Source organism: Vespa velutina, chromosome 6 (genome assembly GCF_912470025.1).
Source record: "Vespa velutina chromosome 6, iVesVel2.1, whole genome shotgun sequence".
NCBI classification, from domain to species: Eukaryota; Metazoa; Arthropoda; class Insecta; order Hymenoptera; family Vespidae; genus Vespa; species Vespa velutina.
Window position 1 is genome coordinate 9,769,800 of NC_062193.1, and position 17,069 is coordinate 9,786,868.

Genomic DNA, 17,069 nt, shown 5'->3' on the forward strand with positions numbered 1-17,069 from the left:
TCGTCCACATGCGGATAAAGGAAATTCAATAACGACAAAAATATTAAAGTTCGGTACGGTGCCGTGGCAGTCACCGAGTCGCAGCTCACCGAGTGTACGTGTCGATAAGGCCGTTGACTCGTTCGACCGAGAAATTCCGCGCGATACGTTCTAGAGAGAGAGAGAGAGAGAGCGAGAGAGAGAGAGAGAGAGAGAGAGAGAGAGAGAGAGGATGAGAAAAGGGAATGAGTAAGAGAAGGGATATTGCAGGGCCGTAGAAAACCTGACACTTACGTATTATCTATCTCCTATTATCGAAGAGATGGGAAAATATTTATAGAACGCGCACACACTTTTAATCGCAAGTAACCTTCTGCCGTGCGCACTTAGAACCTAGGAGCGAGAGCGAATAAAGAACGGTAAGAAACGCGTGCCGTTAACTCGTTGAAACACCTTTCGCTTATAATGCGAGGTGCCCCTGCAAGCTGCTCGTTCCTTCGCTCGCTAGCTCGTCCACTCGATATCTCTTAAGTGGGAGAGAACGAACTCGAGTTGCGCGTTTCAGGAGCGAATGCGTTTACCTCGGTGCCCTATCCATCCTTATTTTCTTTTGCTCGAGCGATCTTGAGTTCTTTAATAAGGGGAATTAAGATTTTTAAACATTCAATTTTCCATGTTTTTACGTCAATACGTATATTACGATTAAAAACTTGATTAAAACTTGATTCGATAATAGGAATTTAATGGTATACATATTTACAAAATGACAACGAGTCATCCTATCGTATTATTATTGTCAGGAAAGAGATTACGAGGAAATAACTTACTGGTTAACTTAAGGTATATATATCTTAAGTTAAGGAAATAACTTACTGGTATAACACCAAGTGAATATATAGAAAAAGAAATTCCGACCAGGTTATCTACGGTAAGCGTCATTATCACTGCACGAAGTGTAACGCGACAAGTCAGTGTTCGTTCGACTTCTCGCGTCCTGATAAAATTACACATGACGATATAGAATTCCGAAATAGGTTTGCCGACGCGCATATTTTTTAGCGTTATATGTGCGCACATTCGTTATCTCGTTCATCGTGTCGCGCCGCCTATGATATCCAAAATACAACGAGAAGAAAATCAAAGTGGATTTCCATGTTGCCCTATATCGCGTATATACCTCAACGGATTTGGCAAACATTCTACTATACATAGATATGTAACTAGTTACATCGTTGGGAAGTCACTCGCTCGCTCGCTCGCTCCTCGTCTCTCATCACTCGCTGGAAAATGAATCGAAACGCGCCGAAGCGTCGACATACGTATATAACTACATACATACTATGTATATATATATGTATATATATATATATATATATATATATATACCTATGTATGTACATTATGCATTCTAGAAGGAACGAGAAATAAGTTTCAGAATTTCTTTTAAGCCCAGATAGTATTAATAAATTGTAAGCATTGTCGCGTAACGATGCTTCGACGTTATGTCAATTCGAGGGAATTTTCGAATAGAGTTTCAATGAAGATGATGATAAAGAAAGAGAAGGAGAAGGGAGAAAATAGTTGACTTTCTAGGTGAAAGTCTATTTCAAAAGACTGCAAGTTACGTTATTGGGGTTGAGAGGGAGGGAGAGAGAAGGGTAAAGCGAGAACTCGAGACGGTACTGACCACAAGGCGAATTCACGACAGAGTGCAGTATGTTGCTTGAAGACTGGAGTGAGGGGTGACGCGCGGCATGAGAGAGGATGGTGGAAGCGAGGCAGTTACCACGCTATGCGACACGTGCGCTTGACGTCACGGGGCCGAGCTCTGTGTGCTCCCGGTCACGTGTCCTGTCACGCGCTCACGCTACGCTCACCCTCTCACGCCCCACCCATCCAAGCATCAGCCGCAATCATTTTCACTCTCTCTCGCTCTCTCTCTCTCTCTCTCTCTCTCTCTCTCCCCATCAATCCCTCTCTCTCTCTCTCTCTCTCTCTCTTTCTCTCGCTCGCTCGCTCACATCATATTTTGGCGTGTGTGAATGCATTTGCGCGCGCGCGCGCGCGCGCGCGCGCGTCTAAATGCGCCTTTCGAAGATAGCAGCACACGCGTTACATGCCATCGCTCTTTTTTACCTACGTTCCTTGAACATCTTCTATTTTCTCTTTCCTTTGCAGTTTCTCTCTCATCTTCTTCCTTTTTCATTGCAAGAAGCGAATCGAAAGAAAAAAGTTACTTTTCAGAATGAAAAAGAATTTATTTAAATAAAATTTATTTTTATAAAAGCTACGGAAGAAGAAGAATACCAAACGGATAGATGTCTGGAAAAAAGAATTAATCGTTACACGACATGATTAAAAAATATATCTGTGAATAGATATTGCGTCTGCCGTTGAAAAGTGCTGTGGAAGAAGTTAATGAAATAATTTTTCTATAATACTTTGATGCGTAATTAATATCAAATTTATGTATGTAAAATATTTCGATATAATTCAGAAAACGTAACTGAAATTAAATTTTTAATAATGTTATAGTAATTTTACGTAGCTTCGTCGTTGCTACAATTATTTAGTATCTAACTTTGAGAATAGAAGACATTTGTACGAAAAATAATTCGTATGTAAGCGCATGAACATTTTTCTTACAAATTTTGTCTCCATGTTTATGAACCTATTACCATTTCTATTGATTAATTCATCTGCTTCATCATATTCAACTGATTAATTTTCATAGTTTGGACTGAACAAGCTATTCGTTTAGACAGTTTTTAATTTCGTATACCATATTTTTAATGTTTCGATATTTTCATATAATAGATCGAAAAATTGCAAGCTTCGTGAGAGCCAGATGACGTAAGGCGCATGGCCGACGGTCCAATTAGTCTCCCTTGCTAACGATGAATCTGCCATTTCGAATTATTTTTTTTGTACGGGCTGTAACCAAGCTTCGTCATCTCATTAATCGCAAGTAATTAGAATATTTTTTTCTAACTTATACCCTTATCTTAGATACCATACGATCGCCGAAAAGGCGATTTTTGCAAGTCGTCGCATCGTTTCGCTTGAAAAATACCCGTGATAATAAAATCGGCGTCTCGTTGGACGCTTTTTTGTCTTATTTTTGCAGTGTCGGTACTTCTTTCAATTTTTTCATTATGTAACAATTAATAATTTACCATTAATTATACTTCATGTATCGTATTTCGTATTACATTCGATTTTCATATAGACACGCGCAAGCACATCTACGAATACCCCCTACGGTAACCCGTATATACGCGCACACAATTAATTTTATGTATATCCTACTAATATATATATATATAAATAAAATACTAATATAAATAAAATATAACATTATTCAGGCTTTCAGTACGAATTGTGCGTGCTGGGAAAGAACAGGAAAGAACAGACAGAGAAGGTAATAATATGTGGATATATAAACGTAACGTTATTTTACATCGCATTAAGCTTATTATTATATAGGAAATTGTCCTGGGATATCGATATGCAAATTAATTGTTGGTATATTTAAAAATAATTTAGCTTTTATTAATTCGATTAATAAAATTTAATGAATTTTAGATAAAATCTCTATCGTTAATACTTGGGGGAGGGGGGGGGGGAAATACCTTTTTTTTAATATGTCACCTCCATTGATGATATAGAGGAAAAATATATAAATATCCTATAAATACAATTCCTTACATCACATTAGCGGTGCTATTTTTGCGTATCCTTTTACATCATCCTAGGACAGCATGGTCATTGTGCAAGCATAAATGGAACGTATTAAAACGCACCCCATACTTTCCTTCCTTACGAATTGTCACGTTGACCTCCCTGTGACGAAAAGTTGGTAAGATGCAAGCAATCGCTGTATTAATAATTAGAGAAATTAGACAAAATAAACAAAGGAGGAGATAAGTGTGATTATTAAATAAATACGATGTATTTATTCCAATGAAATTTATACGTATAGCTAGGACTCGATCATGTGCAAACGTCGATCACGCTCAACTGCAAAAGATAAATTATTAGACTGCATTCCTTAAGCTAACATAACGACGTAAGCAATTAATTTACGTAGTCTTGAAGAGGTACTTTGTCTCGAATTTTCGTCATCGGTTTTACTTATTTACGCTGAGAAATGATATTGGACACATGACATCGACACATGGTAATCATTAGTCGACAAATATTGTTGTTTATTGGCACTGTACCTTTTAAGAGAAGCTTTAATTAATTCTATTTTTATATTTTTAGGATAGGTGTTATATGATTTCGTTCGTTATAGTTAACAGTACAGTCTAGCACGCACTTGGAAATATGCAAGACGGATTTGGTGACAGTCGAGCAGAATTGACATCTTCTCTTTGAGTTTCTACGATTATCTATTCCTGGTGTTTTCTTTTATCGTAACTTCATTCAGTTTACTATTAGAGTATATTTTTATTTTGTTTATCCGTTGTACATTTATCGAATAGCTGAGAATTCTGAATTCGTTTTAATTTGATAACGTCATTGTAACTTCATTTTTTCATTTTTGCATTGGTGAATTTAATATGGATTAATTTAACAATCATCGTTAATAACGATGCGATAAGAACGTAACGATTTGAAAATTGAGGGGAAAATTGAGAGGATCGGTCTTCATCGTGCAATTTGAAATAACCTAGACGCAACCCTTTCGAAACATACACTTCAATGAGAATCGTCTTGAGATTTTCTCAAGTTTTCTCAACTTTTCTACGTGCATGCTAACCAGATTCTTTATCTTTGGATATTTTATAATAAAGCAATGAAGACACTCTCATCTCTTTCCTCCTAATTTATGCGTTAGAAGTTGTTGCGTTGTTCTATAGGGCACAACTACGAGAGCGTTTCCACATATGCGTCTCGCACCGGACCAGCGATGATAATCGATTTCCATCGTCTCTTTTTTATCGTCAAATTTATAGATCGCGACGAATAAGTCGGCGGCACTATAGGCTAGGATACCGTTGAAGGCCGTCAACAAAATATCGCTCGACGCATTCCAGGAGCGATATTAATGGGATATTAACGGGCGTTTTATTAAAGAATCCCGTGAGACTACCGCGAGGTAGATGATAAATATCTGTGCACAACTATCTACACATCGCGATTCTATTTTCTAAACTAGAAAGCATATAAACTAATATCCTCGCTAGTTATATAATTATTTAAACGATATTTAATGCACGCGAGATAGAATAAAGTAATATTTAAACTATAGTACATTTATTTAAACATTAAAAAGACTAAATCGCGCGCGGGACTTAAAATAATTTTAATATAAACTTCTGGTAATATAGAATTTTTATTTCGGATTAGGTGCCTCGTGTAATATAAACATAAACGCACTTTTTCTTGACTTTGACAGTTCGAGACTTAGTTTTCTTTTGCACTTCGACCTGTGCACATCGTGATCCTCTTTTCTAAACGCTAAAGCTTATAAATTAATATTTTCGGTAATTTTATAATTATTTAAACGATTTTTATTGCATGCGTGATAGAATAGAGTAATATTTAAACAATAGTACATTTATTTAAACATTAAAAAGTCTGAATCGCGCGTTGTACTAAGAATTATGTTTAAATAAACTTCTGGTACTATAGAATTTTTATTTCGGATTAGGTGCCTCGTGTAATATAAACATAAACGCACTTTTTCTTGACTTTGACAGTTCGAGATTTAGTTTTCTCTTGCACTTCGACCTGTGCACATCGTGATCCTCTTTTCTAAACGCTAAAGCTTATAAATTAATATTTTCGGTAATTTTATAATTATTTAAACGATTTTTATTGCATGCGGGATAGAATAGAGTAATATTTAAACAATAGTACATTTATTTAAACATTAAAAAGTCTGAATCGCGCGTTTTACTAAGAATTATATTTAAATAAACTTCTGGTACTAAAGAATTTTTATTTCGGAGTAGTTGCCTCGTGTAATATAAACATAAACACACTTTTTCACGACTTTGACAGTTCGAGACTTAGTTTTCTCTTGCACTTCGACCTGTGCACATCGTGATCCTCTTTTCTAAACGCTAAAGCTTATAAATTAATATTTTCGGTAATTTTATAATTATTTAAACGATTTTTATTGCATGCGGGATAGAATAGAGTAATATTTAAACTATAGTACATTTATTTAAACATTAAAAAGACTAAATCGCGCGCGGGACTTAAAATAATTTTAATATAAACTTCTGGTAATATAGAATTTTAATTTCGGATTAGGTGCCTCGTGTAATATAAACATAAACGCACTTTTTCACGACTTTGACAGTTCGAGACTTAGTTTTCTCTTGCACTTCGACCTGTGCACATCGTGATCCTCTTTTCTAAACGCTAAAGCTTATAAATTAATATTTTCGGTAATTTTATAATTATTTAAACGATTTTTATTGCATGCGGGATAGAATAGAGTAATATTTAAACAATAGTACATTTATTTAAACATTAAAAAGTCTGAATCGCGCGTTTTACTAAGAATTATATTTAAATAAACTTCTGGTACTAAAGAATTTTTATTTCGGAGTAGTTGCCTCGTGTAATATAAACATAAACACACTTTTTCACGACTTTGACAGTTCGAGACTTAGTTTTCTCTTGCACTTCGACCTGTGCACATCGTGATCCTCTTTTCTAAACGCTAAAGCTTATAAATTAATATTTTCGGTAATTTTATAATTATTTAAACGATTTTTATTGCATGCGGGATAGAATAGAGTAATATTTAAACAATAGTACATTTATTTAAACATTAGAAATTCTAAATTGCATTTACCGAATCATTTCTTCTTTGTATTTTGTCGTGTAAACATTTAAAGTGTCTCAGGATGTCTTCGCTGCAAGTATCAACGAATATTAAGGTAAATACATTTTTATATCTTAATAATTTATACAGTTTATTATTATAACGCTGATATTAATAATTTTGTTTTTATTTTGTTGTTTCAGAATGTCATTGCAATTGCTCAGGTACCAATGATGTAATGGAATATTTGTATCGCTTAAATATGAATATTGCGAATTAGAAGCTGTGCTCGTTCGTTCGCGTTTCGCGATTTAAAAAGCAAAAGTTTTTGCAACGTCTGCGTGCAATGCAGTCGTTAGAGTCAGTGTTTTTTCGCTAACCTTATTAATTTTTTAACAGTCGCATAGGCTGTATTTATAAAAGACAGTAGAGTTTCGCGAAGTAAATTCAGTGAACGTTCGTTAGAAAATAACTATCGCGATATAGAGTCAGTGCATCATTGAAGAGATTTTTGATCAACTTCGATGTCAACTTACCTAATTTTCAACCACATACGAATCGTCCACTCTCATTTTCGATCTTACCGAGTGTTTTGGAGCCATCGCAGAACTTCTTAAGTGGTGAGTGAATTTTTAAGTTCCTCCAATCACTCAATCATGTCGAGGACGAAAAGTCCGAATCGGCACGGGTGATTGGTTGTAATTAATTAGTAGAAGAGCATTGAGTGACCACGAGTAAATTTCTTCGGAGATTTACTCGTGAATAGTTTCTTATTTTTTCATTTATTTATTAGATCAGGATAGGGTCTTTTTGCTCAAACGCGTTTATAATTATTTATGATTTTGAATATTTTAATACACTTTTAAATATTTTACTCGCGCGGAAATAAGTAAAGAATCGATATTCATAAGTTCTAATAAAGAATGAGCAAGAAGACACTCGCGATGGATAGTCTCTGGATTACAAACGAAACTGTGGATGATTTTATTACAATAATTAAAATATTCGTTTGTAGAAAGGAACGTCCAAGGGTTTGCTTTATATTTTTAAATAATTATTAATTAAATATTTAATCAATTTAAATTGATACAAGAAAAGTCTCGATAGAGTCATTGGTTTTGAAAGAGAAAAATCGAGTAGAATTATTGCTAAAAAACAAAGAGACGTAATCCGTAAGCCTAGATGATAAATTAATTAATTTTTAGCTCAGGATTTTCAGCAATTAATATACTATTATATAATTTCTAATTTTTTTATAATTAATATCTAATTTCTCCCACTCTACGAAAAAGTATCTTTCGAAAGGATAATAAGTTTTCAGATGCGTTAGGGTTGTATTAGGGTTTTCTTTCATATCTTAGAATTTGGAATCAAATTTTGTCGTTACAGTTTTAGAGTGATAATCGATTAGGTTGAGGCACGAAGCAAAGAAGAGGCTATATGCCGAAGACAACATGTGGCTCAAGAGGACAACTTAGGCTATTGAGTTATTTTCGAAGGTTCACTAGGAACTTTCGAAAATGGCTCTTAGTTTTACCATGTTAGTATTTTAATTTTACCATGTTGTCACTCAAAATGCTCTTATGGTGATGGGTGTATGGGTGTAAATTTAAAAAAGTGTGACGAAGTAACTTTCCGTAAATAATATTCCCACATTGCCACGCGTACGCGAATAGGATTATTTCATATTTTATGCCTTTTTAATATTAAACTTTTTTTTAAAACTTAATTGAATTTATGATTCTAGTTTAATAAAATTAAATTTTACGTTAAAGTCGATTGATAAATTTTGCACATTTTTTCTTTTCTAAAGTTCAATTCAATTCATAATTATATTTTAATAAAATCGAGTTCTATATTAAAATCATATATCTATGAAATGTACAAGTAATACAATATTTCTTTCAGAAAAAATAATATTTCTTTGGATCAGTATTCAGCATATTTCATTTTTTTTGTTAATTAATCTTTTATTTTTGTTAAGTTTAATTAAATTAAATCCAGAATTTTATCGTTCGTATAATTAATTTATATATACACATATTCTTTTCTTTTACCTTATTTCTTTTCAGCTAGTTCCAGGTCGTGGGATCGCAAACACAGGAAGGAATAATTAATAAAAAAGATTCCACTTAACATTTAAACAATATACAATACACGTAAATTATAATTAATTAATATTTAAACAATAGGATTTTCTTAGCAACGTTATAAATATCATATACATGTATTATCATATATTATCGAGTAATAAATATAATAATATTTCTTTCAGGGAGAATAATATTTCTTTAGGTCAGTGTTCTGCATATTCTATTTTTTTTTTTTTTTTTTTGTTAATTAATCTTTTATTTTTGTTATGTTCAATTAAATTAAATTCATAATTTTATCATTCGTATAATTAATATACATACGTACATATAATTTTTTCTTTCCTTATTTCTTTTCAGCTATATCCTCCAGGTCGTGGGATCGACAACACGGGAAGGAATAATTAATAAAGAAGATTATCTTAACATTTAAATAATGTACGATGTACGTAAATTATAATTAATTAATATTTAAACAACAGGATATTCCTAACAATGTTATAAAGATCATATACATGTACTACTATATACTATTGATTAATAAATATACTATCGATTTAAAATTGAAACGCAAAGAAAATTCTCTTCACTGTCATTACTATTTATTCTAATTTACTCTCATTAATTATCCTTTATATATCTCGGTTGGGAGCCATGGGATGGGCCCATGGGTGAGGGCCTCTGTGCGGGTTGCTGTTTCAGCATCATGTAGAACTACTTCTATTCTCTTATCTATCTGCGACTCTCTATTTCAAGTCATATTTTTCTTGTTTTTATTTTCTATGTCATTAATACACTCTTATTAATTATGATTTATAGTCTCGGGTGGGACCCATGGGAGGGGCCCATGGGTGAGGGCCTCTGTGCGGGTTGCTGTCTCAGCATCATGTAGAGCTGCTTCTATTCTCTTATCTTTCTGCGGCACACTTTTTTTAGTTATATTTTTCTTGTTTTTATTTTCTATGTTATTAATATACTCTTATGAGTTATGAGTTATAGTCTCGGGTGGGACCCATGGGATGGGCCATGGGGGTGTGCCTCTGTGCGGGTTGCTGTCTCAGCATCGTATAGAACTGCATCCCTTTATTTCTCTGTTCTATTTCATATTTTTCTTTTTTAATTGTGTTTTCAGCTACGTTATTAATATGTTATTTCTTTTTAATTATGTTTTCTTAATATTTATTTATATTGTTTCTTTTTAATTATGTTTGTAATTATATGTTTAATTATGTGTTTAATTATGTGTTTATTTGTGTTTATTTGTGTTTATTTATGTGTTTAATTATGTGTTTAATTATGTTTATAATCATGTTTTTAATTATGTTATTAATATATTCTTTATTAATTATGATTTATAAGTTTTAGGTAGGACACGTGAGAAGCTGCGGGCTGCTGTCTCTGCATCGTAAAGAACTGCATTTCTTTTTTTCTCTTTTCTATCTCATATTTTTCTTTTTTAATTATGTTTTCAGTTATGTTATTAATGAGTTATTTCTTTTCAGTTATGTTTTCTTAATATTTATTTAGGTTGTTTCTTTTCAATTATGTTTTCTTAATATTTATTTATATTGTTTCTTTTTAATTATGTTTTTAATTATGTTTTCAGTTATGTTATTAATATATGCTTATTAATTATGATTTATAAGTTTTAGGTAGAACCCATGAGATGATGCGGACAGCTGTTTCAGCATCGTGCAGAGCTCTTTCTTTCTCCAGCACTCTTATATATTTATACGTATTTATTTTCTATTTTATATATTTTATATATTTTTTATATTTCATATATTTTTCATATATCCTTCTCTTATTCATCTTCTTTTTTTTTTTTCAGGGATGATAGAGTAATCATGCAGCGATATTCAATATGTCTTTTCTTTTCTTTTTCTTATTTTTTTCTATATCTTCTTTTTTTTCAGGATAGATCATCAAGGGATAGGTCCACCACTGGTCGAATGCGTCATCGCCTGCCTCGATTCATCATCGATTTTTACGCGCGGATACGGGAAGGATAGGAAGAACACAGGCGCGCGTGTCGGTGTGCACAAGCGTGGGTGTTCTCGGGCGCGATTAAACTTCGTTTGATTGTTCGTATCGAAAACGCGAATTTAGAGTAGAGTCATCGTTTTTCTAAAACTTACGTGAATGTACGCGGGCGCGACTTAAAAGGCCTACCGGGGACTTCGTTTATATTTGCTCGAATATTCGATTAGATTGCCTCGCGAACGCGTTTTTTTTTAGAGTAGAGTCACCGTTTTCCGAACACTTGCGTGGGTGTCCGGGCGCGATTAAAAGTCCTATCATGGACTTCCGTTTAGTGTTGAAATTCGGGGTGCGCGAACGGCTTGCCTTGTAGTGCTGTACATGTAGTTAGCCGATGTAATGACGGTCCTCTTATTTGTAAGCGGGGGAAAATCCCTCGACCAAATAACATCGAAAGTCAAAATACCGGTTAACTTATGTCACTTTGGATTTCAACTTAGAGTCACCGTTATTCTAACACTCACGTGAGTGTTCGTGTGCGCGATTAAAAGTCCTACCGGGGACTTCGTTTTGTTTGCTCGAATATTCGATTAGTTTATTTAGAGTAGAGTCACCGTTTTCCGAACACTTGCGTGGGTGTCCGGGCGCGATTAAAAGTCCTATCATGGACTTCCGTTTAGTGTTGAAATTCGAGGTGCGCGAACGGTGTCACCTAGTAGTGCAGTACATGTAGCTGATCGACATTATGACGATCATGTTATTTGTAAGCGGGAGAAAATCCCTCGATCAAATATCATCGAGAGTCATAATACCGGTTAACTCATGTCACTTCGGATTTCAACTTAAAGTCACCGTTATTCTAACACACACGTAAATGTTCGCGTGCGCGATTAAAAGTCCTACCGGGGACTTTGTTTTATTTCTTCAACAGTTCTATTAGATTACTTCGCGAATTTGGATTTAACAGTAGAATCTACGTAATTATAAAACACGTGAGTGTCGCGAACGCGATTAATGCGCTTTGATTTTTCGAAATTCGGAAGCACGAATTCAGATGTGCATAATAATCCGTTATGCCTGAGCCGAGGAAGTCGAACGGTAAAGCTCTCTGTAAGTGGGGTCCCTGTAGCTAAGGCTATATACCTCCTGTTAGCTAAGTCGCCCTAGATATCCGAAGCGGCGGAAGGCATAAGGGATCGGTATCGCGGAACGCGGATTTTAGAATAAATTAGAATCACCGTTAGCCCGTGGGTCTCCACATGCAGCAACTTCCACGTAGTGAGACCTGGGTCGATAATACTTGCAAAGACTAATTGTAAATTTTTTAATACAAGTATTACCGAGCGAATGGCTGCATATTGTATTACTTCTCCAATATCTTTTCAAACTAATTAAACATTAATATATATCCATTTTATATCGTTAATAATTCTTCAAAAGAAGAAATATAACAGAAATATATTGTACAATAATTTCTTAGACAAACGAAAAGGAAATTTTTCTATCACACTTTTATGTTCACTATCATTTTTATTTATTCTTATTTACTCTCATTAATTATCCTTTATGTATCTCGGTTGGGACCTATGGGATGGGCCTATGGGGGTTGGCCTCTGTGCGGGTTACAGCCTCGGCATCTTGTCAAGCTGCTTATCTTTTCTTATCTTTCTGCGGCTCTCTTTTCCGTCATATTTTTCTTTTTTAATTATGTCATAAATATACTCTTTTTAATTATGATTTATAGACTCGGGTGGGACCCATGGGAGGGGCCCGTGGGTGAGGGCTTCTGTGCGGGCTCCTGTCTCAGGATCGTGTTGAGCTGCTTCTTTTTTCTTCTCTTTCTGGGGCTCTCTTTTCTTTTTCCGGCTCTCCTTTCTATCTCATATTTTTCTTTTTTAATTATGTTTTAATTATGTTTTATTTATGTTTTATTCATGTTTTATTCATGTTTTATTTATATTTTATTTATTCTTTTTTTTAATTATGTTTTTAATTATATTTTTAATTATGTTTTTAATATATTCTTATTAATAATGATTTATAGGTCTTAGGTAGGATCCATGGAATGGTGCTGTCTGCTGTTTCCGCATCGTCCAGAACTGCTTCTTTCTTATTTTTTTTTTCTAGCTCTCATATTTATTTATATATGTTTATTTTCTAATTATAATCTATATATATATATATATATATATTATGTTTTATTTTATATATTTCTTTGCTTTCTATTATTTTCTCCTTGGGTTCTTTTTTTCAGGATAGATCATCGAGGGCTAGGTTCATCTGCGACCGGATGGTACATCGTTGGATTCATCATCGATTTCTACGCGCGAATACGGGAAGGATAGGAAGAACACTGGCGCGCGTGTCGGCGGGCACAGGCGTGGGTGTTCTCGGGCGCGATTATATTTCGTTTGAGTGTTCGCATCGAAAACGCGAATTTAGAGTAGAGTCACCGTTTTTCTAACACTCGCGTGGGTGTTCGGGCGCGATTAAAGGTCCTACCGTGGACTTCGTTTGATTTCTTTAAATTTCGATGGGGGTACTTCGCGAATTTCGGCTTAATAGTAGATTCAACGTAATTATAACACACACGTGAGTGTCGCGACGCGATTAGTATTTCTAAGGAGTGCGCTTTGTTTGTTCGAAATTCGGAAAGCACGAATTCAGATGTGCTTAATAATCTGTTATGTCTGAAGCGGACGGTGCAAATGGTGGAGCTATCTGTAAGAGGTGTGCTGTAGCTAAGCTACTCATCCCCTGTTAGTTAAGAAGCCAGTGCATTGAAGCGGAAAGGTATCCCGGATCGGTATCGCGGAACGCGGATTTTAGAGTAGAGTCACCGTTAGCCCGTGGGTCTCCACATGCAGCAACCTCCACGTGGTGAGACCTGGGTCGTTAATACTTGCAAAGTCTAATTGTAAATCTTATAACGCAAGTATTACCGAGCGAATGGCTGCATATTGTATTACTTTTCCAATATCTTTTCAATCTAATTCCAACTAAACATTAACATATTTTCATCTTATATAGCTGATAATACTTCGAAAGAAGAAATATAACAGAATTTATTGTACAATAATTTCTTATAGAAACGACAAGGAAATTTATCTATCATTTATCTATCAACTTTATGTCCGCTGTTGTTTCTATTTATTCTTATTTATTCTCTCTAATTATCCTTTATCCTTATCTCGGGTGGGACCCATGGGAGGGGCCCATGGGTGAGGGCTTCTGTGCGGGTTGCTGTCTCAGCATCGTGTGGAGTTGTTTCTCTTTTCTTCTCTTTCTGGGGCTCTTTTTTCGTTCTCCGGCTATCTTTACATTCTCCGGCACTCTTTTCTATCTCATATTTTTATTTTTCAATTATGTTTTCAATTATGTTATCAATATGTTATTTCCTTTTAATTGTATTTTCTTAATATTTATTTATGTTGTTTCTTTTTATTTATATTTTTAATTATGTGTTCATTTATGTTTTTTATTATGTTTTTAATTATGTTTCTTTCTCTAGCTTTCTTATTTATTTATAAATGTTTATTTTCTATTTTATTTATTTTTTATTTATAATCTATGTATATATTATGTTTTATTTTATATATTTTTGTTCTTTCTCTTATTTTCTTTCTAGTTTTTTCTTTTTCAGGATAGATCATCGGGGGATAGGTTCATCTGCGGTCGCATGATACATCGCATGGCAGGATTCATCATCGATTTCTACGCGCGAATACGGGAAGGATAGGAAGAACACTGGCGCGCGTGTCGGCGGGCACAGGCGTGGGTGTTCTCGGGCGCGATTATATTTCGTTTGAGTGTTCGCATCGAAAACGCGAATTTAGAGTAGAGTCACCGTTTTTCTAACACTCGCGTGGGTGTTCGGGCGCGATTAAAGGTCCTACCGTGGACTTCGTTTGATTTCTTTAAACTCTCGATGGGGGTTCTTCGCGAATTTCGGCTTAACAGTAGAATCTACGCAATTATAACACACACGTGAGTGTCGCGACGCGATTAGTATTTCTAAGGAGTGCGCTTTGTTTGTTCGAAATTCGTATAGCACGAATTCGGATGTGCTTAATAATCCGTTATGTCTGAAGCGGACGGTGCAAATGGTGGAGCTATCTGTAAGAGGTGTGCTGTAGCTAAGCTACTCATCCCCTGTTAGTTAAGAAGCCTGTGCATTGAAGCGGAAAGGTATCCCGGATCGGTATCGCGGAACGCGGATTTTAGAGTAGAGTCAACGTTAGCCCGTGGGTCTCCCATTGCAGCAACCTCCACGTGGTGAGACCTGGGTCGGTATTACTTGCAAAGTCTAATTCTAAATCATATAACGCAAGTATTATCGAGCGAATGGCTGCATGTCTTTATCCGATTTAAAAATTTTTTCCTTTTCTTACCTTACTAGAGGTTACTTTCATTTAACTTAGTTCATTATGTTAGAATACATAAAGATAAGATTAGATGTAAAAGTATTCTTAAATAATTTCTTAGAAAAATATATTGAAGTGTTTTTAATTGTCTTAATAATTAAATTAAACAATATTACATTTTGTAAAGCGTTCCACAGCTCTTAAAACGCGTTAGATAAAGTAGCTGTCTTTCGCTCTTTCTTGTTAGATAATTCCAAGAAGAAGGAACAGTGGAAGGACGATACGAGATACTACGTCAGCTTCCTTTCGTACTACGAGGTGTAAACGTAGAAATGAAATACTTCCTTACCGCTAAATTTTATCGTCTTATAGATACGATTACTTTATAATTATTTAAACGATGTACAATGCACTCGGAGTATAATGAGACAGTAATTAAACAATATAGGAATTCGTAAAGCGTTGTATAACTCTTAAGACATTTTATATAAAATAGTTCTCACTCACTTTTTGTCGATCGATAATTCCAACAAAGAAGGAATAATGGAAGGACGATACGGGATACACGTCAGCCTCTTTCGTACTCCGGAGAATAAATGTCGTAAGGAAATTTTTTCGTACCTTTATATTCAATCGTCTTATAGATATGTCTGTTTTTATAATTTCATAAACCCGTGGGTTTCCATGTGCAGCAACTTCCAATTAGTGAGTCCTGTGCCGATATTACTTGCGAAGTCTAATTCTAAATCATGTAGCGGAAGTGTTACAGAACGAATGGCAGCATATTTTGAGATTTCTCCATTATCTTTTCTATCTAATTACAATTAAACATTAACGTATACCCCTTCTACATTGCTAAGAACTTCAAATAAATAAAAGATTTAACGTGGAAAAGAAGAAGATTATAAAGAAAATAAAGGAATGTTGGAAGATGCGATGTAGCCGATGCAGCTGATAACGAAAGTTGGACATCTCGGAGAACCCTGCATTCTGTTAAAATCAGAGTGGAATAATGCAGTTAAATTTTTCCCTATCGAAAGAAAAAGATCCGCCGGTCTTTCGAGATTATTGTATTTTTATAGTAGTGAACAACAATCGATTCATCAGCTTCGAACATAGTTGCGACGTCGTTCGGAAACTGGAAAGTAGAAAGAATATTATTAATATCATCACTGTAATACAAAAGCATTGAAAATATTTTTAATGATTGGTGTAAAAATATGTATATGTAATGTTCAGAGACACAGAATATTGTTTATTTAATAAAAGTAATATATAATCAGTTCCTGCGCATCACCTACCGCGAACGTTGCCGCAAAGTCGCCGGAGCACTCGTTCTTTGCAATTTCTCTCCATCATCCAACGTGTTAAAATATTAAATTATGTCAACACTTTTATTTATACAAACTTTTACAGTACGTACATTCGTTCGCCATTTCTTCTCAAGATAAATTTTATTTTTACTTGTCGTAGTTACGTTGTTACATTGTAGTGCATATTTCTATTACAAATAACAAAATAATTATTATCGTGTAAATATTATTAACAATATACCTATTGTTATTATTATTATGCGAATTATTATGATTACAGCTTACAAAAAACATTATTTATATTGTTTTCATTATAATGAATAAATATACGAAAGCAACTATTATTATTGGATTTTATTTGGCACGCGTAGGAGTTAAGTCTGCTTGTTTCAGACAAACGAACTAGTTGTTTCTTAGTTACGTTGTCTGTTCGTCTAATAGATCCTAGATAAAAAAAAGATCTACCATAAAGGATAGTTAAAAAAAAAAAATGAAAAAAATGCGTACTAATTGCGTCAGGGTTAGCTCCGAGTTGGGTCTGGTTACGTCCTAGAAG